Below are 26239 nucleotides of genomic sequence, written 5' to 3'. Positions count from 1 at the left end.
ACATGCTCAGTGTGAAATATTTGCCCCTCACATCTCTTTTGAACTTCCCCCCTCTCAGCTTAAATGCATGCCCCCTAATAGTGGACACTTCAACTCCGGGGGAGAAATTTTCTGACCGTTAGCTGTATTTATGTATCTCCTAATTTTGTAGACTTCTATCAAGCCTGCCCTCAGCTTCTACTGCTCCAGAGAAAACGAAGAGTTTTTCCAGCTTCTCCCTCTCGTTCATACCCTCTATTCCAGTCAGCATGCTGTTAAATCTCTTCTGCACCCTGTCCAAAGCCTGCACGTCCTTAGTGTAATGTGGCGGCCAGAATTGAATGCAATACTCTGTGTGGTCTCACCAAAGTCTTGTAAAGCTGCAATGTGACATCCTGACTCTTGCACTGAGTTCCCCTATGAATAAAGGCAAGCATGCGATATGCCTTCTTGACCACCCTATCTACTTGTGTGGCTACTGTCAGGGAGTTATGGTCTAGGACCCCAAGATCCCTCTGGACATCACTGCTGTTTGGGGTCCTGCCATTAACTGTGTATCCCTTTCCTTAACACTTGGTCTCCTAAAATGCAACACCTCATGCCTGCCCAGATTAAATTCCATCGGCCATTTCTCCGCTCGTGTTTGCAATTGGTCTGTATCTTGCTGTGTCCTTTGACAACCTTCCATGCTGTCCACAAGTCCACTGGTCCTTATATCATCTGCAAACTTACGAATCCCCCATCTACATTTGCAACCAAGTCATTTACATATATCACAAACAGCAGAAGTCACATCGATGCGGAACACCACTCGTCACTGAGCTGCAGCCAGAAAAACAGCTTTCCACCACTGAGACGGCAAGAACTGTAGATGCTGGAATCAGAGATAACCAAGTGTGGAGCTGGAGGAACGCAGCAGGTCAGGCTGCATCAGAGGAACAGGAAAGCTGACATTGTTGATGCTGCCTGGCCTGCTGTGTTCTCTTTGTTAGCCTTCCACCGCTACCGTCTGCCTTATATGGGCAGGCCAAGTCACCACGGATCTCATGGATCTTAATCTTCTGGATGAGCATACCATGAGGGACCTTGTTGAAAACCTTCGTAAAATCCATGTATATGTTATCAACTGTTCTGCCCTAATTGATCACCCTTGTCACCTCCTTGAAAACTTCAACTGACTTGGTAAGACATAACCTGCCCCGCATAATGCCATGCTGGCTGTCCCTTATTAGCCCATACCTTTGAGACATGAGACACTCACCAGTCTGTAGTTTCCTGGAAAGTCCCTGTTTTCCTGCTTGAACAGAGGAACGACTTTATCCACTCACCAGTCTCCGCAACCCCTCCAGTGCCTGGCAAGGATATCAGATCCTGTTGAAAGTGGGGTGTTGATGCATTTGTGTCATGATTGTGTTTTGTTTCAGCCCTAACATTCAAAGCAGTGCAAGAATGTCTTTGTGCAGCAGGCGAGTTGTGATGAGACTGAGCCTTCATACAATTGCAAGATGTTGAAAATTTGCCATTATTTATGAAAACAGTGATAAATTTCCATGATCAACATTTCTGTAGCACTGCAATGATTATCCCGTGGCATGTAAAATCAGAAAGATACGATAAAATGAGACTGGGTCATATGTAGGGAGAATGTTTTCCTTTCATGTCTCGAAGTAGTGAAATATTTCCATGAATCTAAGAGTCACTTTTCCGTTCATTGAAGGACACAATCATCGCCTTGGAAGCTTCATCACGATACTACTTTGCATTTCTGAAGAGGGAAGAAGAAATCAACATGCAAATTCAATTCCATGGTTTTGGAAGTCCCATTGAGAACACGATTCATTTGCGCCGGCACAATGCTCTGACCGAGAAAGAATTGAAGGTGAGTTTGTAGTTTGGAAGATCGCAGCAATTTATGCATCAACTTGTTCATCGATAATGTTCCATTGCTTTCAAACTGCATTTTCCACTCTGCAAGATAATAACTGTTAGAACAAGCAACAGTATCGGTAGATGGTCTATGGGGAATGCAATGTTACAAAACCCAATCCATTCAACCACATATTTCAGATATGTCAACAAATTAAATATTCCAGCACAGGATAAAACAAGGAAGATGAGAGTGAGGAGGCAATAGCTCTGATGACAAAAGAACAGAAATTTACCTTTATCCATTCGAGCAAAAAAGCAGGCACACAAATAAATAATCATCTAACAATGCACGTGTGCAACGGAGGCTACAGGGGGACTAAGAATGCCGAATTGTTGTCATGCGTATTGCTGAAAGGATGATTGAAACAGAATCTGTGGTAAATTTGAAGAAACACAGATGATGCATCTCAGGATGTTGGAGGAAGAACATTTATGGACTGAGGCAAATTGTATTGCCCTTTACATGAGTTATTAGGTTCATAATGAATTGAAAGACTTCCTTCTGTGCTGAAAGCTTTAGTTTAGTTGCAGCTGGATGACAATTTCTGTTCCTGGTAGTATTTAGCAAACTGTTAAAAGTGAATGTCACTGCACAGAATTCCAAACATGACTCCAATCAGTAGAGAAAATATCCAAGGGGTATCATGAGTTGTATCCTCTCATGTTGAACAATGCAGCTACAGATACAATGGAGGCACTGATGATAATCTTCCAAGAATCCTTAGATTGTGGAAAATTCTCAGAGGATTGAAAGATTGTGAACATAACACCATTATTACAAAGATACTTCAACAAAATAGCAAGCCAGTATTGCCAATTTAGGTCAACCTGGGAAGATGTTCATGCCGGCAATGAAAGATGAAATAACAGGGTACTTAGTGTGCTATAACATCCTACAGAGTTAACATCCTTTTCTAAAGGGGAAATAATACTTGACAAACTTGCTACAGTGCTTTGAGAAGGAAACAAACATTACTGATGAAGGACCACCAGTTGATGTAGTACATTGAGATTTCAACAAAGCATTTGATAAGGTACAGCTCATAAGGTGTCTCAGATGAAAAGAGCCCATGTGTTCAAGGGTAGTTTGTTCGGATGGACAGAGGACTGCATCGTAAATAGAAGTAGAGTCGTAGCAGCAGGATGGTAACTGACAAGTCATGTACGGCCACAGAGCGAATGCCGCGGATGCCATACACCTCATGTTGACTGGGTTGATTTCGGAAATGGCGTAGGGGATTGCTATGCTTAGGAAAGTTGGGCAGGCTGGGACTACGTTCATTGGCGTTTATAAGATTGAAAAAATCTTATTTTTTCAACATGTAAGATTCTAAAGAGGCTTGATCGTGTATATCCGTAGAGATTACTCCCATTTGTGAAAGATTTTACAACCAGAGGCCACATTTTCAAATTGGTTGCCTATTAATTCAGGGAAGAATTACTTCTTTCAGGTTGTAGCACTCTATTGAACACTTTAGCCAAGAAGGTTTTAGAGGTAATGCCATTAATCATATGCTAGGCTGTAACGGCCAGGTTAATTTTTAAATCAAGAAACAATGATAATGAGAAAAGGGTCTCGGCCTGAAACGTCAGCTTTTGTGCTCCTGAGATGCTGCTTGGCCTGCTGTGTTCATCCAGCTTCACACTTTGTTATCTTGGATTCTCCAGCATCTGAGCTTCCCATTATCAGTGATAATGAGAAAGGGGTAGTCTTTACAGTGGAAGATACTTCAAGGATCCGCTTATTACTAAAGAATACAGGGAGGAATTAAACACATCACTACCACTCCATCACTACCATTAGAGAAGTAGCAGTAGACAATCTAATGGAGTGAAAGCAGATTAGACTCTTTGCCGTGATGGTTGACTTTCTAAGATTCTCAACAATGAGCTTCAGAGTCGGTGTCTGCGTTGATTGTAATTTCCCAAAAAGGTTTAGATTCCAGAGAAGCATCTGAGGGCTGGAAAACTGCCGATGTGACATACCTATTTAAAAAGGAGAGAGGCAAAAAGAAGATAACTACAACCGAAACAACGTAACATCAATTGTTGGAAATATGTGGCAATCAACTATGAAGAAAATAATAGCAGGGCATTTGGAAAATCAGAATCTAATCAAACAGAATCACCATAGATAATGGGAACTGCAGATGCTGGAGAATCCAAGATGACAAAATGTGAGGCTGGATGAACACAGCAGGCCAAGCAGCATCTCAGGAGCACAAAAGCTGACGTTTCGGGCCTAGACCCTTCATCAGAGAGGGGGATGGGGTGAGGGTTCTGGAATAAATAGGGAGAGAGGGGGAGGCGGACTGAAGATGGAGAGAAAAGAAGATAGGTGGAGAGAGGATAGGTGGGGAGGTAGGGAGGGGATAGGTCAGTCCAGGGAAGACGGACAGGTCAAGGAGGTGGGATGAGGTTAGTAGGTAGATGGGGGTGCGGCTAGGGGTGGGAGAAGGGATGGGTGAGAGGAAGAACAGATTAGGGAGGCAGAGACAGGTTGGACTGGTTTTGGGATGCAGTGGGTGAAGGGGAAGAGCTGGGCTGGTTGTGTGGTGCAGTGGGGGGAGGGGACGAATTGGGCTGGTTTAGGGATGTGGTGGGAGAGATTTTGAAACTGGTGAAGTCCACGTTGATACCATTATGCTGCAGGGTTCCCAGGCGGAATATGAGTTGCTGTTCCTGCAACCTTGGGGTGGCATCATTGTGGCACTGCAGGAGGCCCATGATGGCCATGTCATCTAAAGAATGGGAGGGGGAGTGGAAATGGTTTGCGACTGGGAGGTGCAGTTGTTTGTTGCGAACTGAGCGGAGGTGTTCTGCAAAGCGGTCCCCAAGCCTCCGCTTGGTTTCCCCAATGTTGAGGAAACCACACCGGGTACAGTGGATGCAGTATACCACATTGGCAGATGTACAGATGAACCTCTGCTTAATGTGGAATGTCATCTTGGGGCCTGGGATAGGGGTGAGGGAGGTGGTGTGGGGGCAAGTGTAGCATTTCCTGCGGTTGCAGGGGAAAGTGTCGGGTGTGGTGGGGTTGGAGGGCAGTGTGGAGCGAACAAGGGAGTCACGGAGAGAGTGGTCTCTCCGGAAAGCAGACAGGGGTGGGGATGGAAAAATGTCTTGGGTGGTGAGGTCGGATTGTAGATGGCGGAAGTGTCAGAGGATGATGCGTTGTATCCGGAGGTTGGTGGGGTGGTGTGTGAGAACGAGGGAGATCCTCTTGGGGCGGTTGTGGTGGGGGCGGGGTGTGAGGGATGTGTTGCGGGAAATATGGGAGATGCGGTCAAGGGCGTTCTCGATCACTGTGGGGGGCAAGTTGCGGTCCTTGAAGAACTTGGACATCTGGGATGTGCGGGAGTGGAATGTCTTATCGTGGGAGCAGAAGCGGCGGAGGCGGAGGCATTGGGAATAGGGGATGGAATTTTTGCAGGATGGTGGGTGGGAGGAGGTGTATTCTAGGTAGCTGTGGGAGTCGGTGGGCTTGAAATGGACATCAGTTACAAGCTGGTTACCTGAAATGGAGACTGAGAGGTCCAGGAAGGTGAGGGATGTGCTGGAGATGGCCCAGGTGAACTGAAGGTTGGGGTGGAAGGTGTTGGTGAAGTGGATGAACTGTTTGAGCTCCTCTGGGGAGCAAGAGGCGGCACCGTTACAGTCATCCATGTACCGGAGGAAGAGGTGGGGTTTGGGGCCTCAAGTGACAGTGCAGCACTTCCTTAATATTGTGAAAGATTTTACGACCAGAGGCCACATTTTCAAATTGGTTGCCAATTAATTTAGGGGAAGAATTACTTCTTTCAGGTTGTAGCAATCTATTGAACACTTTCGCAGAGAAGGTTTTAGAGGTAATGCCATTAATTATATGCTCGGCTGAGATGGCCAGGTTAATTTTTAAATCAAGGAACAACGACAATGTGAAAAGGGTAGCCTTTACAGTGGAAGATACTTCAAGGATCCCCTTATTACTAAAGAATACAGGGAGGAATTAAACACATCACTACCACACCATCACTACCATGAGAGAAGTTGTAGTAGACAATCTAATGGAGTGAAAGCAGATTGGACTCTTCGCCGTGATGGTTGACTTTCTAAGATTCTAAACAATGAGCTTCAGAGTCGGTATATGCATTGACTGTAATTTCCCAAAAAGTTTCAGATTCTCGAGAAGCATCTGAGGGCTGGAAAAATGCTGATGTGATGTCCCTATTTAAAAAGGAGAGAGGCAAAAAGAAGATAACTACAACCGAACCAGTCTAATATTGTTGGAAATGTGTGGCAATCAACTATGAAGAAAATAATAGCAGGACATTTGGAAAATCATAATCTAATCAAACAGAATCACCATAGCCTGATGAAAGAGAAATTATGTCTGGCTAATTTGTTTGGGTTTTTGGAGGAAGTTTTGGGAGGAGAATTAACAGAGGAAAACCAGTAAATGTGTTGTGTTTGGACTTGGAGAAAGCATTGAGAATGTACACAAAAGTAATAAGCTAAGAGCTGAGGTTTTGAAGGTAGTATATTGCTATGGATCAGTATGCTTTGCATGTTCGGGAAGAAGAGATCACATCTCGAGTGAAATGCACCAAATGAATATATATTTTGGGGAACTTGGTGGCAATGCGGTAAGTCAGTGCAGAGTGTAAGAGGTGCCATTTGCTTGCTTTTTTTGCCTGATAGTTCATAAGCATTTTTTTTTGAGACAGGGTGAATTGAAGCCAGAATCAGGGACCGAGAGGGTGAACCAGGTTCATTGGTTGGTGATCGCTACTGGTTTAAGAATCTATTATCGGTAGCTTTCAGATTGCAAGTAAATCGGAGAAATATTTACAGGCTACAAACTAAAAGACCAGAATGTTTTCAAATCAAATTAAGATCGAAGTAATTGAAATGGAGATGCCAGGCCAGATGATGATTTGTACCTACATGACGGGCGAGTGGTCAGGCCCCATACTCCAGCTTACGTCTGATGAACTGGAATCTCAGTTTTGACCAATCAACAAATCATGTGGGGCAGAGTTACCAGGGAATGCTGTGCTTCAGGAGGCAGTCACACACCTTAGATTAACTAGCTGAAACTCGGTCAGTGGCCAATGACAAAGAACAGGGCAGGTGGAAGGATCCAGGATGTAGTGCAGAAGGAACCTTGGCCTTTGATCTTATCGAACAGGTTTGAGATTCTTTCTTCCTGTGTGGATGAGAGTGCAGGGTATAGGGAAGATGAGTAAACTGACTGTAGCACTGTGGTATAGGTGGGACATTCAGGAGGGGATAAAAAGTGAAATGTAGTTATAATCAGAGGTAGTATAGTTAGGGGAATGAACACTGTTCGTTGTGACCAGGATCGAGAGTCTCGAAAGTAGTGTTGCCTGCCTGGTGCCCAGGTTCAGGAGATTCCATCTCGGCTACAAAGGAACTTGAAGTGGGAGGAGTAGAAATCCAGCTATCGTGGTCCACACAGGTACCATTGATATGGAAGAAAGAGGAAAGAGGTTCTCCTGAGGGATTATGAGCACCGAGGTGCTGAGGTGAGAAAGCAGAACCAGAATGGTAATAATCTCTGGATTATTATCTGAGCAATTTGGCACGGTGTGAACATAATTATAGATGTACATTGTTCAAATGGTGGCATGGCAGAAATGTGTTTGAATTCATGGGACATTGGCATGGGTATGGGGAAGGAGGGAGTCGTTCTGGTGTTATAGGCTCGACGAGAATCATATTGGGACAAGTATCCTCGCAAAATACAGAGCTAGGTCTGGGGCTAGGGCGTAAAAATAAAAAGTGTGGAGTGGGTGAGCTCAGTTGCATGGAAAATTGTGGAAAAAGTTAGAAGCTGGTAAGTGCTCAGCAAAGTTTCCAGAGCAAGTAATAGGACAAAAAGTATGGAAATGGTCAGGAGTCTCACTTCAGCTGCAGCAGATAAGAAGGGTGGCTGTAAATGCCAGACTGAAGATCTTGTATTGAATTGCAGGGAGTGTATGAAACAAAGTGAATGACTTTGTGGTGCAGATTGAAATTGACAGATACATCACTCTGGGTATCACAGAGAGGTGGTTGTTAGGGGATAAGTGTTGGGAACGAAATAGCCAATGATTCATGTCCGATAGAAAGAACAGGCAAATGGGCAGAGATAACAAAGTGTGGAGCTGGATGAGCACAGCAGGCCAAGCAGCATCTCAGGAGCGTAAAAGCTGACGTTTTGTGCCGAGACCCTTCTACTTCTGTGTGTTCATCCTGATCCACACTTTGTTATCTTGGATTCTGAAGCATCTGCAGTTCCCATTATCTCCGATACAAATGGACAGAGATGCCAGGGTTGGCTTGTCAGTAAGAAATGAGGTCGCGCTGAAGGAACCACAGCTCTTGTGCTTGTTTATTAATGACTTGGAGGAAAGAGGTGCATGTGCTGTGGCTAAATTTGCAGATGACTGAAAAAATATTTAGAAAGACAAGGCATGGCCCAGAAACAGAGATTTACCGGGATGTTACTTGGATCGGAATGTATTAGCTATAAGGAGGGTTTGGTGGAAGTGCTGTGTCATGATAAATGTAATGAGATCAACCATGATCTCACCGAATGATGGAGGAATATTCAATGGGCCAAATGGCTTTTTTTGTGAGTCTTCTTGTTTGACAATGCATTCATGAAGGTGTTTTTTTTTTCTCTCTTGGATAAGATGTGAAAATGAAATGTATACGAGATAATGGGAACTGCAGATGCTGGAGAATCCAAGACAACAAAATGTGAGGCTGGATGAACACAGCAGGCCAAGCAGCATCTCAGGAGGACAAAAGTGCTCCTGAGATGCTGCTTGGCCTGCTGTGTTCATCCAGCCTCACATTTTGTTGTCATGAAATGTATACACTTCCTTTTCATCTGGGAATAAATAATTGTTCTGAACGATTTCCATTGACTAATAGCAATCTGTCAAGCTTCGCAATGTAAAGAGATTTTTAGCTTCTTTTTCATTGTAAAGGTATTCTTTGGAATTAATTTGGCATATATTATTTGCATCTCAGGAAGTATGTTCATCACTGCATCTCAAAAAGTGCTCTGTTGTATAACAACAGCTTTTTAAAGATCACTTCAATGGTTGTGATTTTGAGTTGCCATAACACACATTAAATTACACTGTTGGCCAATCTGTCCATGATTATTTCATTATCTTATGTTTCAAACAGACAAGGAAATATTGGTGATGCAATGAAGAGTTTGATTCTCAAATATAATTGCTGTTATAGTTTCCACTTGGAAGAAAGATTCACATCAAATTGACTGGTCAAGTAAATGGGACACTGACTGTGAGTACTTTGAATGTTCGAGTTATTCCTAAAATGAAAGTTATGACCTTGATGACTTCTCTTTCATGCAGATATGAAGAGACTCTTTTAAAATATCCTCTAGGTTAGTGGTTCAGGCATAAAAGTGTGATATGTATATTTATGTATATACATGTACATGCGTAATCTGAAAAGATAATGAGTATAAATCACTTGTTACAAGGTGAGAATGAGTTATCCAGATAGTAAGAACTGCCAATGTTGGTGTCTGAGATAACACATTGTGGAGCTGGAGGAACACAGCAGGGCAGGCAGCATCAGAGGCTCAAGAAAGTTGAGGTTTTGGGTCAGGACCCTTCCTGAGAAATGGAGGGTGGAAGGGAGCTCAGAAACAAATAGCGTGGAGGGGGAGGAGGTGCTGGGGAAGGTAGGTGGGATGGTAATAAGTGAGTACTATCCAGATTGGAACAGATTTTCCCCAGGGGGTATTGAGTACGAATTCCAAATCACTCTCAAAATCTTAGTGACTGTTAACGTTGATGTTTTTTGTCTGTGTGTTTCAGTAATTGCATGACAGTTGAATGGTTTGTTGAGAGTGAGGAACCTATGGACTCTCACACACCAAGATGGAATTTAGGTCGAAGAGTGACTTCAAAATAGTTGCTTGCTTTTAAAATCTTGACCGTTTTTGCTGTCCAGTTGAATGAATTTAGCTCATACTGCTTCAATAGGAATTAGTGTTTAATAGGAACATATTTGTGAAACTTACAGTTTCGCAAGTTTTAGCTTAAACTGGTGGAGACTTTCGGTGCTTGCAAAAAGGCTCATCTCTCCATTAATACCGAAGGAAAATTGGAGTTTAAAAGTAAGTTCACCCGCTGTCAGGGAATGAAATGTTAATGTTGACTCGAACATAATTTTTAAAAAAGTCATATATTTGTGTAACACTGAACTCAAATTAAAATTTGGATATGCTAGTTTTACAGATGGTTGGATATTGAATTCATTTTAAATGAGTGTGAAGATCACTTTAAATCCAGCATATTTGTGAAGAAAAGAAATAGCATGTCAAATAAAATTAACTGCATGACTCTTCATAGCCCTATATGTAGAATTTCATTCCGAACTATGAGACAGTTGTGACCCCATACTACCTCAGTGCTCATGGCAACAGTAAGACTCCTGTTTGACGTGCTGTGCACTGCATGGAATGGCGGCAACATCAGATTCATTGATGCTTGAGAATCAAAAGAATATGACAATAAGATTTAAAATCAAAATCTCATTGAACACTTCAAGGAATGTATTACAGGAAGAGGGGGAAAGCATGTATGACTAATAGAAGGTGGTGGCGCAGATCACATAGACCTGTGTGCTAAAACTTAGCACAAATTTCACATTGAATGGAACAGTTTAAACAGGCTGGAGGAAGCAGACATGCCAGCCCAAACTTTTTGAATTTGAGCGTTCTGTTCGTAAACATCAGCAAAATTGTGGGAAACATGTTTATTCTTTCTCTTTTATTGCACAGAACCATACGATGAGACTGTTTTGATGAGGAATTTAAAGATTATGTGTCCCATCCGTTTGACTCACAGTTTGGTACCATAGGTTGGTACGATCTTCGTTCGAGAAGGAAAAGGGATGTTCCAGATACAGAAAATCGTCAAACCATTTACTACAAAGTCCGTTTCTGGTTAGTATTAATTAATGCAATTAACATTTTTAGATTGACATGATTGCACAATGGAGTCAATAAGAAAATTCCATCTGATATTCCACATAAATTTTAAGTGGATATTAAAGCAGCTCATTTCTTTTTCACGCTGTCTGCTGCTTTCAAGAATGGTTGTCTTATTGTCGAAATGTTTAGCATTGACTCCATGGCTTCTTCCATTAGCTCACATTGAAACACATGTTTCTTCAGCCAAAAATGCACGTTTACTCGGTGTAGCTTGACTAACCTTCCCCTGTGGTCGTTCCCCTGAAATCCCCTGCAGTAGCTCCCCTGAAAAACAACTATACCATTTTGGATACTGTTCCGGGGGATGACTTAGCAGGGGTATGCAGTAGGGTGCAGGTCTCTGGCACAGAGTCTGTCCCTCTTGCACAGAAGGGAAGCGGGGATAGGAAGAGAGTGATAGTCATTGGGGACTCAATAGTTAGAGGCACTGATAGAAGATTTGCCGGGAACGAAAGAGACTCACGATTGGTGTGTTGCCTACCAGGTGCCAGGGTCTGTGATGTCACGAATATCCTAAGTGGGAAATTGGCTCGTGCCATTCGGTTGGATTTAAACGAGCTCAGAAGGGGGATGGGAAACTGAGGTGTAGTCCTAGTACACAGGAGGATGAGCATAGGGTGGACATGGTCAGGACCTCACTGTCACAGAAGTGTGCTGGCAGACAGCAAGCTGGATTGAAGTGTGACGACTTTAATGCCGGGAGTATCCGGAATAATGTAGGTGAGCTTGCAGCTTGGATAGGTACCTGGGACTTCGATGTTGTGGCCATTTCGGAGGCATGGATAGAGCAGGGTCAGAAATGGATGTTGCAGGTTCTCGGGTTTAGATCTTTCATTAAGGTCTGGGAAGGTGGTAAAAGAGGGGGAGGTGTGGCTTTGTTGGTCAAGGACAGTACAACGGCGGCTGAAAGAACCTTTGAGGACTCGTCTACTGCGGTTGTATGGGCTGAGGTTGCCAAGGAAGGTTTGTCGACTGAGTCAGTGTGGGTGGAAGTTCGGAACAGCAAGGCAGCAGTCACTTCACTGGGGGTTTTCTACAGACCCCAAATAGCAGTTGGGAGATCGAAGAACTCATTGGCCGGCAGATTGTTGAAAAGTGCAAACGTATCAGGGTTGTTGTTGTGGGTGACTTCAACTTTCCCAATATAGATTGAAACCTCCTTAGTGCAGATGGTTTGGATGGAGCCGTTTTTGTCAGGTGTGTTCAGGAGGGTTTCCTGACTCAGTATGTGGACAGGCCGACGAGGCAGGAGGCCATTTTGGATTTGGTGCTGGGGATGAGCCAGGACACGTGTCAGATCTCGTGGTGGGAGAACACTTTGGCGACAGTGACCGCAAGAGCCTCCCATTTACCATCGCCATGGAAAGGGAAAGGAGCAGTTACCAGGGGAAGATATTTCACTGGGGTCAAGGAAACTATGATGCTGTCAGACAGGAGTTGGGAAGTACAGATTGGGAGCATTTGTTCCACAGAAAGGGCGCAGCAGACATGTGGAGGCTGTTCAAGGAGCAGTTGTTGCGAGTGATGTATAAATTTGTTCCTCTGAGACAGGGTAGAAGGGGTAAGATTAAGGAGCCTTGGATGACGGGTACAGAGGTGCTTCTTGTCAAAAAGAAAAGGCAGCGTACGTAAGGTGGAGGAAGTGAGGGTCTAGCACAGCTTTAGAGTATTACAGGCCTGCTGGGAAGGAGCTCAAAAGATATTGCCTGTCCAATTGTTACCTGTTACAACCTTTGCGTCCACGCTTGCTCATTCAATGGTGTCAAGATGCCAGCAGTGCATGTACCTTCTCCATCCCCTAATGCCATCAGCTCACACAAGACATAGCCCATACTTAAAATCTTCTGATCAACCAAAGTTCATTGTAATGGACATTTTAGTTATCTGTCATGAAACGAAAACTGATTCTGACTGGCATGACCTGCAGTGCAAATGAATATAATCTGCGAAACGAGATTCCTTATGGGCTTGCAGCTGCTACAAATAATTGCTTTTCAAAGACGTTGCATACATACATTTTTTTCTCCTATCACCTTAGATTTTTTTTTGCTTATGCATGTTGTGTGGGTTTCCAGTCAGGCGCATAAACACAGGTTGATGCAGTCACTGTTAAAACACGGTATTGAAGGACAATTTGTGATCTTTGGAGTTTCATTCCAGTGAATGAAGGAGTGCACCATCAAGCCACTTCAGAGCACTACTGGCGACAAATTGTTGCAAGTTTTCAAGTGTTACCGATGGTCACATAAAATATGGCCTTTCTGTTGTTGTGCTATTCATCTTAACTGCAACATATCTAGTATTTAGGCTTGGAAACTATTTCAAGTTTTTTGATTTACTTATTCAAAATCATTTATGATTGTTGTCATGATATCTACAATATGTTATTTTGATTGGACATAGAGGATTGGATCTGTCTTAATGGAAATAATGTATGCGCTTATAAAACCCCTTCTGGGCAAGGTAGTTGCTCAGTGGTCAGAGCTGCTCATGCACTGGGGAGCCAATTGAAATTCCAGTCTTGGGTAACTATCTGTGTGGAATTGACATGTCCTCCCCGCGTCTGCGAGGGGCTTCCGCCAGGTGCTGCAGTTTCCTCCCATTGTTCAAAGATGTGCAGGTCCTTATATGTGATTTGTGAAGCATTTCTTAAATGTTTCAATCCTGCCAGCATCCAGTGCCTTGGACAAAATAACTGGAGATGAATAAAAGATACTGTGCCTTTTGACACCATTTCCTGCTGGATTTTCATCAATCCTGCTTTATATCAGTGACAACTTCCATGACCTTTTTTGATGCTCTGTCTGAATTGACAGTCTAGTTCCAAATATTTGTTGTGCAGTATTTCAAGGTCTCTGTTATAGCACACCCACGAATGTCCACTTCAAAAGATACTTCCATATCATAGAATCCCTACGGTGTGGAAACAAGCCCCTTTTGACCCAAGAAGTCCACGGTCACCCTCCAAAGAGCGTCTCACCCTGACTCATCCCCCGACCCTTTCCTCAGTAACCCTACATTTCCCATGACTAACACACCTAATCTACACATCCCTAAACACAATGGGCAAGTTTGGCATGGCCCATACATTGAGCCTGCGCATCTTTGGACTGTGGGAGGAAACCAGAGCACCCAGCAGGAACCCATGCAGGCATGGGCAGAATGTACAAACTCCGCACAGAAAATCGTCCAACGGTGGGATCGAACCTGGGTCCCTGGCGCTGTGAGTCAGCAGTGCTAACCACTGAGCCACCGTGCTGCCCTTGGAGTTAGACAGAGCTTGCTTGTTCCTGGGTGGCCTCAAATTGCCAACCTCCACTTAGTGGCAAAAGTGCTGACCAACTGCCCTCATCTTCACTGGTTTTTGCTTTGTATCATTGAATTCAATCCTTAAAACTCTATGATAAATATTTAAATTTCCATTGATATGTGAGCGTTGTTTTTAGTACGCAATATTGGTTTATTATGTTTCATTGGTACATAATGAATATTTTATGTATATGCAAATAGGCAAGTTGGTAACGATGCAGTCCACAGACCTGGAGGATAATAACACTGTCCTTCAATCGCCCACGATGCCCTCTGCAAATTGGTAGAAAACAAAAATTTCTATAAAATTCATCTCTCCTCCCGTCAGTCGATCAAAATTAATTCAGGATTTTGTACAGGCCAATAACCGTAAGATTACACGAGCCTAAACAAAACTACTGGCTCATATTAGTTCAGTAAAGTGAAAGGGCAACAATCGAGGTAGTAGGAACTGCAGATGCTGGAGAATCTGAGATAAGAAGGTGTAAAGCTGGATGAACACAGCAGGCCAAGCAGTATCATCCGGCTCTACACCTTGTTATCTCAGATTCTCCAGCGCCAATTTTCTGAAGTCGGGTCTCGTCCCGAAACATCAGCTTTCTTGCTTCTCTGATGCTGCTTGACCTGCTGTGTTCATCCAGCTCTCCACCTTGGGCAACAATAGAGTATGCTTTAAGTCACTAGATATGTTACATGGGTTTGTCTTCCTTAGGGTGGAGTTAGTGGAACCGAAAAAGATGTCTCCCTCACAGCGTTTGTGACAAAAGAATTGCATCGTTCCTTGGCGGCCTTTCAACAGAAGAATATTCAGAGATTTCCCGAGTGGTAAGAATGTAACTTCTTTTACTTCTCTTTATCTCACTTTTTCCAACAATTGGAGAATAGATTTTAGAAATAACGTCGAGCTGATGAAGTGTGAAAAGAAGAATAATTCCAAGCAGTGGTGGGAGTAGGTCAGTGAGGTGGGAGGAGTGGATAGGTGGGAGAGAAGGCGGACAGGTCATGGAGGCGGGGATGAGGGGAGGAACTAGTCTTGGGATGAGGCTGGCGGGTGGGGAGATTTTGAGGGTGGCCAAGTCCACATTGAGGCTATTGAGTTGGAAGCTCCGGAGGCGGAATGTGAGGTGCTGCTCCTCCAGTTTCTGGGTGGTGTGGTTGTGACACTGGAAGAGGCCCAGGATGGACATGTCATTCAGGGAGTGGGAGGGGGAGTTGAAGTGATGCAATGATTTGGATATGAAAATAGAAGGTGTGGTTAGTAAGTTTCCCAATGATTGAAGGTGTAGTAGCCAGCCAAGAAGGTCACCTCAGAATACAATGGGACATTGACAAGGGCCAATAAACTGAGGAATGGCAGATGGTGTTGAGGTTAGACAAATGTGAGGTGCTACATTTTGGACAGGCAAATCAGGGCAGCAGGTATACACTGAAGGTTGTGGGGAGTGTTGCTTAATAAAGAGACACTGGAGTGCAGTTTCGTAGTTCCATCAAAGTACAGCCACCGGTAGAAAGGATATGAAGGAGACATTTGGTGTGCTCGCCTTTATCGGTCAGTGCATTGAGAATAGGAGTTGGGAGATCACTTAGCAGCCATATAGGACGTTGGTTCGGCTGCTTTTGGAATACCGCAATCGATTTTGGTCTCCTTGCGAGAGGAAGGATGTCGGCGCACCATTGAGGGCCGAAGGGCCTGTTCTGCGCTGTATTCTTGTATGTTGTAAACTTGAAAGGGTTCAGAGAAGATCTACAAGGATGTTATGAGCATCGGAGGTTGGAGGTATACCGTGGGCTTGAACAGGCAGCTATTTCTTGGAACTTTGGAGTTCAGGGCTGACCATATAGAAGTTTATACAATTACGAGGGATGTGGATAGAGCGAACAGCCAAGATCTTTTCCCCGGGTTGCTGGAATCCAAAACTGGAGGGAATAGGTTAAAAATGAGAGAGGGAAGATTTAAAATGGACCGGATTTTTTTCATAGTGGTGCATGTATGGAGTGAGCTGCCAGAGGAAGTGGTGGAGGCTTGTACGTTTAAAAGGCATGTGGATGGGTATATGAATAGGATGGGTTGAGAGGAATATGGGCCAAATGCTGGCAAATGGGACTAAATTAATTTAGGATATCTGGTCAACATAGACAAATTGGGCCAAAGGATCTGTTTCCCGACTGTACATCTCTCTGATTCTAAGTGTCTTTTTTCTTAACCACGTGGCCCATAATTAGAAAAACTTGAATCAGGATTTGGGAATGTGACAATTCTAATTGGATCTGTTTGATGAAATTAACTCTGTCGGTAATGGTGGTTGAATTATGATTCGTCAAATTTGAGTTTATTGCAGCATCTTATAGAATAGAGGAGACACATGTAATCAAAATTGAAAATCAAAACTTGGTAAAATTTTGCATTGGAAATACATGACAAGCCATTGGAGGAGATTCATGACCATTGCATTCAAGTGAGAACAACAAATGCGATTCAGTGACTCAGTGAAACGGGATGCAGTGACTCAGTGAAATTGGATGCAGTGACTGTGTGAACTGGGATGCAGTGACTGAGGGTAATGGGATGCAGTGACTGAGGGTAATTAGATGCAGTGACTGAGTGAAATAGGATACAGTGACTGCGGGAAATGGGTTGTAGTGACTGCGGGAAATGGGTTGTAGTCACTGAGGGAAATGGGATGCAGTGACTGATGGAAATGGGATGCAGTGACTGATGGAAATGGGATGCGTTGACTGATGGAAAGGAGATGCAGTGACTGTGGGAAATAGCATGCTGTGTCTGAGGGTAATGGGATGCAGTGACTGAGGGGAATGGGATGCCGAGACTGATTGAACTGGGTTGCAGTGACTGAGTAAACTGGGATGCTGTGACTATGTCTAATGGGATGCAGTGACTGAGGGAAATGGGATCCAGTGACTGTGGGAAATGGGTTGCAGTGTCTGAGTGAAATGGGATGCAGTGACTGAGTGAAATGGGCTGCAGTGAATGTGTGAACTGGGATGCAGTGACTGATGGAGATGGGATGCTGTGACTGAGTGAAATGGGATGCTGTGACTGAGGGTAATGGGAGGCAGTGACTGAGGGAAGGGTGATTCTGTGTATTTGGGAAATGGGATGCGGTGACTGTGGCGAATGGGATGCAGTGACGGTGGGAGATGGAATGCAGTGGCTGAGTGAAATGGGATGCCGTGACTGAGGTTAATGGGATGCCGTGACTGAGGTTAATGGGATGCAGTGACTGAGGGAAAGGAGATGCAGTGACTGTGGGAAATGGCATGCTGTGACTGAGAGAAATGGCATGCTGTGACTGACGGTTTTGGGATGCAGTGACTCTTAAATGGGATGCAGTGACTGCGTGAAGTGGGCTGCAGTGACAGTGCGAAATGGGTTGCAGTGACTGAGTGAAATGGGATGCAGTGACTGAGTGCAATGGGATGCAGTGAATGAGTGCAATGGGATGCAGTAACGGAGGAAAGGCGATGCGGTGACTGTGGGAAATAGCATGCTGTGTCTGAGGGGAATGGGATGCAGTGACTGTGGAAATGGGATGCAGTGACTGTTAAATGGGCCGCAGTGACTGAGTGAAATGGGCAGCAGTGACTTGGTGAAATGGGATGCAGTGACTGAGGAAAGGAGATGCAGTGACTGTCTGAAATGGGACGCAGTGACTGAGTGACCTGGGATGCAGTGACTGAGTGACCTGGGATGCAGTAACTGAGTGAAATGGGATGCAGTGACTGAGCTAAATGGGATGCATGACTGATGGAAATGGGATGCAGTGACTGAGGGGAATGCGATGTAGTGACTGAGGGGAATGCGATGCAGTGACTCATGGAAATGGGATGCTGTGACTGAGGGAACGGAGATATAGTGACTGAGTGAAATGGGCTGCAGTGACTGAGGGAAATGGATGCTCTGACTGAGGGTAATGGGATGCAGTGACTGTGTGAAATGGGCTGCAGTGTCTGTGCGAACTGTAATGCAGTCACTGTGTGATCTGGGATGCGGTGGCCAAGTGAAATGGGGTGCAGTGGCTGAGTGAAATGGGATGCAGTGGCTGAGTGAAATGGGATGCAGTAATTGGTGGAAATGGGATGCAGTGACTGTGGGAAATGGGATGCGGTGTCTGACAGTAATTGGATGGAGTGACGGACGGTAATGGGATGCAGTGACCGAGGGAAACGGGACGCAGTGTCAGAGTGAAATAGGATGCAGTCAATGAGTGAAATGTCCTGCAGTGATTGAGTGAAGTGGGATGCAGTGACTGAGGGAAATGGGATGCAATGGCTGAGTGAAATGGGATGCACTGACTCTTGGAAATGGGATGCAGTGACTGTTGGAAATGGATTGCAGTGACTGTTGGCAATGGGATGCAGTCACTGTTGGAAATGGGATGCAGTGACTATGGGAAATGGGATGCAGTGACTGAGGGAAAGGAGATGCAGTGACTGTGGGAAATGGCATACTGTGACTCAGGGTAATGGGATGCAGTGACTGAGGGGAATAGGATGCAGTGACTGAGTGAAATGGGATACTGTGACTGAGGAAAGGAGATGCAGTGACTATGGGAAATGGCATGCAGTGACTGAGTGAAATGGGATGCAGTGACTGATGGAAATGGGATGCAGTGACTGATGGGAATGTGATGCAGTGTCTGAGGGAAATGGGATGCTGTGACTGAGCGTACTGTGATACAGTGACTGAGGGTAATGGGATGTAGTGACTGATGGTAATGGGATGCAGTGACTGGGAAATGGGATGCAGTGACTGTGGAAATGGGATGCAGTGACTGTTAAATGGGCCGCAGTGACTGAGTGAAATGGGCAGCAGTGACTTGGTGAAATGGGATGCAGTGACTGAGGAAAGGAGATGCAGTGACTGTCTGAAATGGGACGCAGTGACTGAGTGACCTGGGATGCAGTGACTGAGTGACCTGGGATGCAGTAACTGAGTGAAATGGGATGCAGTGATTGAGCTAAATGGGATGCATGACTGATGGAAATGGGATGCAGTGACTGAGGGGAATGCGATGTAGTGACTGAGGGGAATGCGATGCAGTGACTCATGGAACGGAGATGCAGTGACTGAGTGAAATGGGCTGCAGTGACTGAGGGAAATGGATGCTCTGACTGAGGGTAATGGGATGCAGTGACTGTGTGAAATGGGATGCAGTGACTGTGTGAAATGGGCTGCAGTGTCTGTGCGAACTGTAATGCAGTCACTGTGTGATCTAGGATGCGGTGGCCAAGTGAAATGGGGTGCAGTGGCTGAGTGAAATGGGATGCAGTGGCTGAGTGAAATGGGATGCTGTGGCTGAGTGAAATGGGATGCAGTAATTGGTGGAAATGGGATGCAGTGACTGTGGGAAATGGGATGCGGTGACTGACAGTAATTGGATGGAGTGACGGACGGTAATGGGATGCAGTGACTGAGGGAAACGGGACGCAGTGTCAGAGTGAAATAGGATGCAGTCAATGAGTGAAATGTCCTGCAGTGATTGAGTGAAGTGGGATGCAGTGACTGAGGGAAATGGGATGCAGTGGCTGAGTGAAATGGGACGCACTGACTCTTGGAAATGGGATGCAGTGACTGTTGGAAATGGGATGCAGTGACTGTTGGAAATGGGATGCAGTGACTGAGGGAAATGGGATGCAGTGACTGAGGGAAATGGGATGCAGTGACTGAGGGAAAGGAGATGCAGTGACTGTGGGAAATGGCATACTGTGACTCAGGGTAATGGGATGCAGTGACTGAGGGGAATAGGATGCAGTGACTGAGTGAAATGGGATACTGTGACTGAGGAAAGGAGATGCAGTGACGATGGGAAATGGCATGCAGTGACTGAGTGAAATGGGATGCAGTGACTGATGGAAATGGGATGCAGTGACTGATGGGAATGTGATGCAGTGTCTGAGGGAAATGGGATGCTGTGACTGAGCGTACTGTGATGCAGTGACTGAGGGTAATGGGATGTAGTGACTGATGGTAATGGGATGCAGTGACTGGGAAATGGGACGCAGTGATTGATGGAAATGGGACGCAGTGACGAAGTGAAATGGGACGCAGTGACTGATGGAAAGGAGATGCAGTGACTGATGGGAATGTGATGCAGTGTCTGAGGGAAATGGGATGCTGTGACTGAGCGTACTGTGATGCAGTGACTGAGGGTAATGGGATGTAGTGACTGATGGTAATGGGATGCAGTGACTGGGAAATGGGACGCAGTGATTGATGGAAATGGGACGCAGTGACGAAGTGAAATGGGACGCAGTGACTGATGGAAAGGAGATGCAGTGACTGATGGGAATGTGATGCAGTGTCTGAGGGAAATGTGATGCTGTGACTGAGCGTACTGTGATGCAGTGACTGAGGGTAATGGGATGTAGTGACTGATGGTAATGGGATGCAGTGACTGGGAAATGGGACGCAGTGATTGATGGAAATGGGACGCAGTGACGAAGTGAAATGGGACGCAGTGACTGATGGAAAGGAGATGCAGTGACTCTGTGAAATGGGATGCAGTGACTGAGTGAAATGGGATGCAGTGACTGAGTGAAATGGGATTGCCGTGACTGTGGAAAGGAGATGCAGTGACTGAGGGAAATGGGATGCAGTGACTGAGGGAAATGGGATCCTGCGACTGAAGGTAATGGGATGCAGTGACTGAGGGTAATGTGATGCAGTGACTCTGTGAAATGGGATGCAGTGACTGAGTGAAATGGGATGCAGTGACTGAGTGAAATGGGATTGCCGTGACGGATGGAAATGGGATGCCCTGACTGAGTGTAAGGTGAAGCATGGAGTGAAATGGGATGCAGTGGCTGTGTGAAATGGGATGCAGTGGCTGTGTGAACTGGGATGCAGTGGCTGCGTGAATAGGGATGCAGTGACTGAGGGAAAGGAGATGCAGTGTCTGTTTGAAATGGGATGCTGCGACTCAAGTGAATGGGATGCTGTGTCTGTGGGGAATGGGATGCAGTGACTGTGGCGAATGGGGTGCAGCGACTGTGGGGAATGAGGTGCAGCGACTGTGGGGAATGAGATGCAGTGACTGAGATAAATGGGATGCAGTGACTGATGGAAATGGGATGCAGTGAATGAGGGAAATGAGATTCAGTGACTGTGGGGAATGGGATGCAGTGACTGTGGTGAAGGAGATGCAGTGACTGAGGGAAATGGGATGCAGTGACTGAGGTCCTGGGAAGGAGTGACTGAGTTCATGGGGATGCAGTGCCCGAGCGGACTTGGGGTGCAGTGAGTGAGGGAAATGGGATGCAGTGCCTGAGTGAAATGGGATGCAGTGCCTGAGTGAAATGGGATGCAGTGACTGAGTGAAATGAGATGCAGTGACTGAGTGAAATGAGATGCAGTGACTGAGGGAAATGGGAAGCATTGACTGAGTGAAATGCGATGCAGAGACTGAGGCAAAGGAGATGCTGTGCCTATGGGAAATGGGATGCAGTGAGTGTGGGAAATTGAATGCAGCGCCTGTGAGATGCGGGAAACAGTGACCGAGGGAAATGGAATGCAGTGACTGAGTGAAATGTGATGCAGTGACTGTGTGAAATGTGATGCAGTGACTGAGTGAAATGTGATGCAGTGACTGAGTGAAATGTGATGCAGTGACTGAGTGAAATGTGATGCAGTGACTGAGTGAAATGGGATGCAGTGACTGAGGGAAATGGGATGCAGTCTCTGAGTGAAATGTGTTGCAGCCACTGAGTGAAATGTGTTGCAGCCACTGAGTGAAATGTGTTGCAGTCACTGAGTGAAATGGGACGCATCACTGAGTGAAATGGGACGCAGTGACTGAGGGAAATGGGATGCAGTCACTGAGTGAAATGAGATGCCTTGTTTGATGGAAATATGATGGAGTAACTGACGGAAATGAGATGCAGTGACTGAGTGAAATGGGATGCAGTGACTGAGGAGAATGGGATGCAGTGACTGAGATGAATGGGACGCATTGACTGATGGAAATGGGATGCAGTGACTGAGGGAAAGGAGATGAAGTGACTGTGGGAAATGGCATACTGTGACTAGGGGAATGGGATGCAGTGACTGAGGGGAATGGGATGCAGTGACTGAGTGAAATGGGATACTGTGACTGAGGAAAGGAGATGCAGTGACTATGGGAAATGGCATGCAGTGACTGAGTGAAATGGGATGCAGTGACTGAGGGAAATGGGATGCAGTGACTGGGAAATGGGATGCAGTGATTGATGGAAATGGGACGCAGTGACTAAGTGAAATGGGACGCAGTGACTGATGGAAAGGAGATGCAGTGACTCTGTGAAATGGGAAGCAGTGACTGAGTGAAATGGGGTGCAGTGACTGAGTGAAATGGGATTGCCGTGACTGTGGAAAGGAGATGCACTGACTGAGTGAACTGGGATGCAGTGACTGATGGAAATGGTATGCAGTGACTGAGGGAAATGGGATGCAGTGACTGACGGAAATGGAATGCAGTGTCTGTTGGAAATGGGATCTTGCGACTGAAGGTAATGGGATGCCGTGACTGAGGGTAATGGGATGCAGTGACTGGGAAATGAGATGCAGTGACTATGGGAAATGGGACGCAGTGACTGAGTGAAATGGGACACACTGACTGATGGAAAGGAGATGCAGTGACTCTGTGAAATGGGATGCAGTGACTGAGTGAAATGGGATGCAGTGACTGAGGGAAATGGAATGCCGTGACTGAGGGAAATGGGATGCAGTGACTGACGGAAATGGAATGCAGTGTCTGTTGGAAATTGGACGCCGTGACTTGGGGAAAGGAGATGCAGTGACTGTGGGAAATGGGATGCAGTGACTTCCGGAAATGGGATGCAGTGACTGAAGGAAATGGGATGAAGTGACTGAGTGAGATGGGATGCAGTGTCTGAGTGAAATGGGATGCTGTGTCTGAGTGAGATGGGATGCAGTTAATGAGTGAAATGAGATGCAGTGACTGATGGAAATTGGATGCACTGACAGAGTGACATGCGCTGCAGTGCCAGATGGAAATGTGATGCAGTTTCTGTGGGACATGGGATGCAGTGTCTGAGGTACTGGGAAGGAGTGACTGAGTTAATAGGGATGCAGTGCCCAAGGGGGCTTGGGGTGCAGTGACTGATGGAAATGGGATGCAGTGACTGAGTGAAAAGAGATACATTGACTGAGTGAAATGGAATGCAGTAACTGAGGGAAATGGTATGAAGTGACTGAAGTTAATGGGATGCAGTGACTGAGTGAAATAGGATGCAGTGCCTGAGTGAAGTGGGATGCAGTGACTGAGTGAAGTGGGATGCAGTGACTGAGTGAAGTGGGATGCAGTGACTGATGGCAATGGGATGCAGTAACTGAGGGACATGGGATGCAGTGACTGAGGGACATGGGATGCAGTGACTGAGGGAAATGGGATGCAGTGACTAGGTGAAATGGGATGCAGTGACTGAGGGACGTGGGATGCAGTGACTGAGGGACGTGGGATGCAGTGACTGAGGGACGTGGGATGCAGTGAATGAGGGACGTGGGATCCAGTGACTGAGGGAAATGGGATGCAGTGACTGGGAAATGGGATGCAGTGATTGATGGAAATGGGACGCAGTGACTAAGTGAAATGGGACGCAGTGACTGATGGAAAGGAGATGCAGTGACTCTGTGAAATGGGAAGCAGTGACTGAGTGAAATGGGGTGCAGTGACTGAGTGAAATGGGATTGCCGTGACTGTGGAAAGGAGATGCAGTGACTGAGGAAATGGGATGCAGTGACTGAGGGAAATGGGATGCAGTGACTGAGGGAAATGGGATGCACTGACTGAGTGAACTGGGATGCAGTGACTGATGGAAATGGTATGCAGTGACTGAGGGAAATGGGATGCAGTGACTGACGGAAATGGAATGCAGTGTCTGTTGGAAATGGGATCCTGCGACTGAAGGTAATGGGATGCCGTGACTGAGGGTAATGGGATGCAGTGACTGGGAAATGAGATGCAGTGACTATGGGAAATGGGACGCAGTGACTGAGTGAAATGGGACACACTGACTGATGGAAAGGAGATGCAGTGACTCTGTGAAATGGGATGCAGTGACTGAGTGAAATGGGATGCAGTGACTGAGTGAAATGGGATGCAGTGACTGAGGGAAATGGAATGCCGTGACTGAGGGAAATGGGATGCAGTGACTGACGGAAATGGAATGCAGTGTCTGTTGGAAATGGGATCCTGCGACTGAAGGTAACGGGATGCCGTGACTGAGGGTAATGGGATGCAGTGACTGGGAAATGAGATGCAGTGACTATGGGAAATGGGACGCAGTGACTGAGTGAAATGGGACGCAGTGACTGATGGAAAGGAGATGCAGTGACTCTGTGAAATGGGATGCAGTGACTGAGTGAAATGGGATGCAGTGACTGAGTGAAATGGGATGCAGTGACTGAGGGAAATGGAATGCCGTGACTGAGGGAAATGGGATGCAGTGACTGAGTGAAATGGGAAGCAGTGACTGATGGAAATGAGACGCCGTGACTTGGGGAAAGGAGATGCAGTGACTGTGGGAAATGGGATGCAGTGACTTACGGAAATGGGATGCACTGACAGAGTGACATGCGCTGCAGTGCCAGATGGAAATGTGATGCAGTTACTGTGGGACATGGGATGCAGTGACTGAGGCTCTCGGAAGGAGTGACTGAGTTAATAGGGATGCAGTGCCCGAGGGGGCTTGGGGTGCAGTGACTGAGGGGAATGGGATGCAGTGACTGACGGAAATGGGATGCAGTGTCTGTGTGAAATGGGATCCTGCGACTGAAGGTAATGGGATGCAGTGACTGAGGGTAATGTGATGCAGTGACTGAGTGAAATGGGATGCAGTGACTGAGGGGAATCGGCTGCAGTGAATGAGGACAATGGGATGCAGTGACTGGGAAATGGGATGCAGTGACTATGGGGAATGGGACGCAGTGACTATGGGGAATGGGACGCAGTGACTGAGGGAAATGGGATGCAGTGACTGGGAAATGCGATGCAGTGACTGAGTGAAATGGGATTGCCGTGACGGATGGAAATGGGATGCCCTGACTGAGTGTAAGGTGAAGCATTGAGTGAAATGGGATGCAGTGGCTGTGTGAAATGGGATGCAGTGGCTGTGTGAACTGGGATGCAGTGGCTGTGTGAACTGGGATGCAGTGGCTGTGTGAATAGGGATGCAGTGACTGAGGGAAAGGAGATGCATTGTCTGTTTTAAATGGGATGCTGCGACTAAAGTGAATGGGATGCCGTGTCTGTGGGGAATGGGATGCAGTGACTGTGGGGAATGGGGTGCAGCGACTGTGGGGAATGAGATGCAGTGACTGAGATAAATGGGATGCAGTGACTGATGGAAATGGGATGCAGTGAATGAGGGAAATGGGATTCAGTGATTGTGGGGAATGGGATGCAGTGACTGAGGGAAATGGGATTCAGTGACTGAGATAAATGGGATTCAGTGACTGAGATAAATGGGATGCAGTGACTGATGGAAATGGGATGCAGTGAATGAGGGAAATGGGATTCAGTGACTGATGGAAATGGGATGCAGTGACTGAGGGAAAGGAGATGCAGTGACTGTGGGAAATGGCATACTGTGACTCAGGGTAATGGGATGCAGTGACTCAGTGGAATGTGACGCATTGACTGAGGGAAAGGAGATGCAGTGAATGTGGGAAATGGGATGCTCTGACTGTGGGTAATGTGATGCAGTGACTGAGGGCAACGCGATGCAGTGACTGTGGTTAATGGGATGCAGTGAATGAGGGATAGGAGATGCAGTGAATGTGGGAAATTGGATGCAATGACTGAGGGAAATGGGATGCAGTGACTGATGGAAATCAGATGCAGTGTCTGAGGGAAATGGGATGCAGTGTCTGAGGGAAATGGGATGCAGTGACTGAGGGTAATGGGATGCAGTGACTGAGGGTAATGGGATGCAGTGACTGAGGGTAATGGGATGCAGTGACTGAGGGTAATGGGA

General features: G+C 46.0%; 2 long non-coding RNA genes across 2 annotated transcripts in view; both read left to right on the top strand.

Annotated features, from left to right (window-relative positions):
• The window catches only part of LOC132208046 (uncharacterized), a 138004-nt gene extending 127183 nt beyond the window's left edge, over positions 1 to 10821 (top strand). Inside the window, exons 4-6 of the long non-coding RNA XR_009444160.1 lie at positions 1697 to 1858; positions 9154 to 9213; positions 10724 to 10821. This is a non-coding gene — a long non-coding RNA (uncharacterized LOC132208046). The remainder of the gene's footprint in view (positions 1 to 1696; positions 1859 to 9153; positions 9214 to 10723) is intronic.
• A 10-nt stretch (positions 10822 to 10831) lies between these two features.
• The window catches only part of LOC132208045 (uncharacterized), a 122542-nt gene continuing 107134 nt past the window's right edge, over positions 10832 to 26239 (top strand). The window contains exons 1-2 of the long non-coding RNA XR_009444159.1: positions 10832 to 10888; positions 14958 to 15070. This is a non-coding gene — a long non-coding RNA (uncharacterized LOC132208045). The remainder of the gene's footprint in view (positions 10889 to 14957; positions 15071 to 26239) is intronic.

Source organism: Stegostoma tigrinum, unplaced genomic scaffold (genome assembly GCF_030684315.1).
Source record: "Stegostoma tigrinum isolate sSteTig4 unplaced genomic scaffold, sSteTig4.hap1 scaffold_264, whole genome shotgun sequence".
Classification (NCBI taxonomy): Eukaryota; Metazoa; Chordata; class Chondrichthyes; order Orectolobiformes; family Stegostomatidae; genus Stegostoma; species Stegostoma tigrinum.
This window is presented reverse-complemented; position numbering and strand designations above follow the sequence as displayed.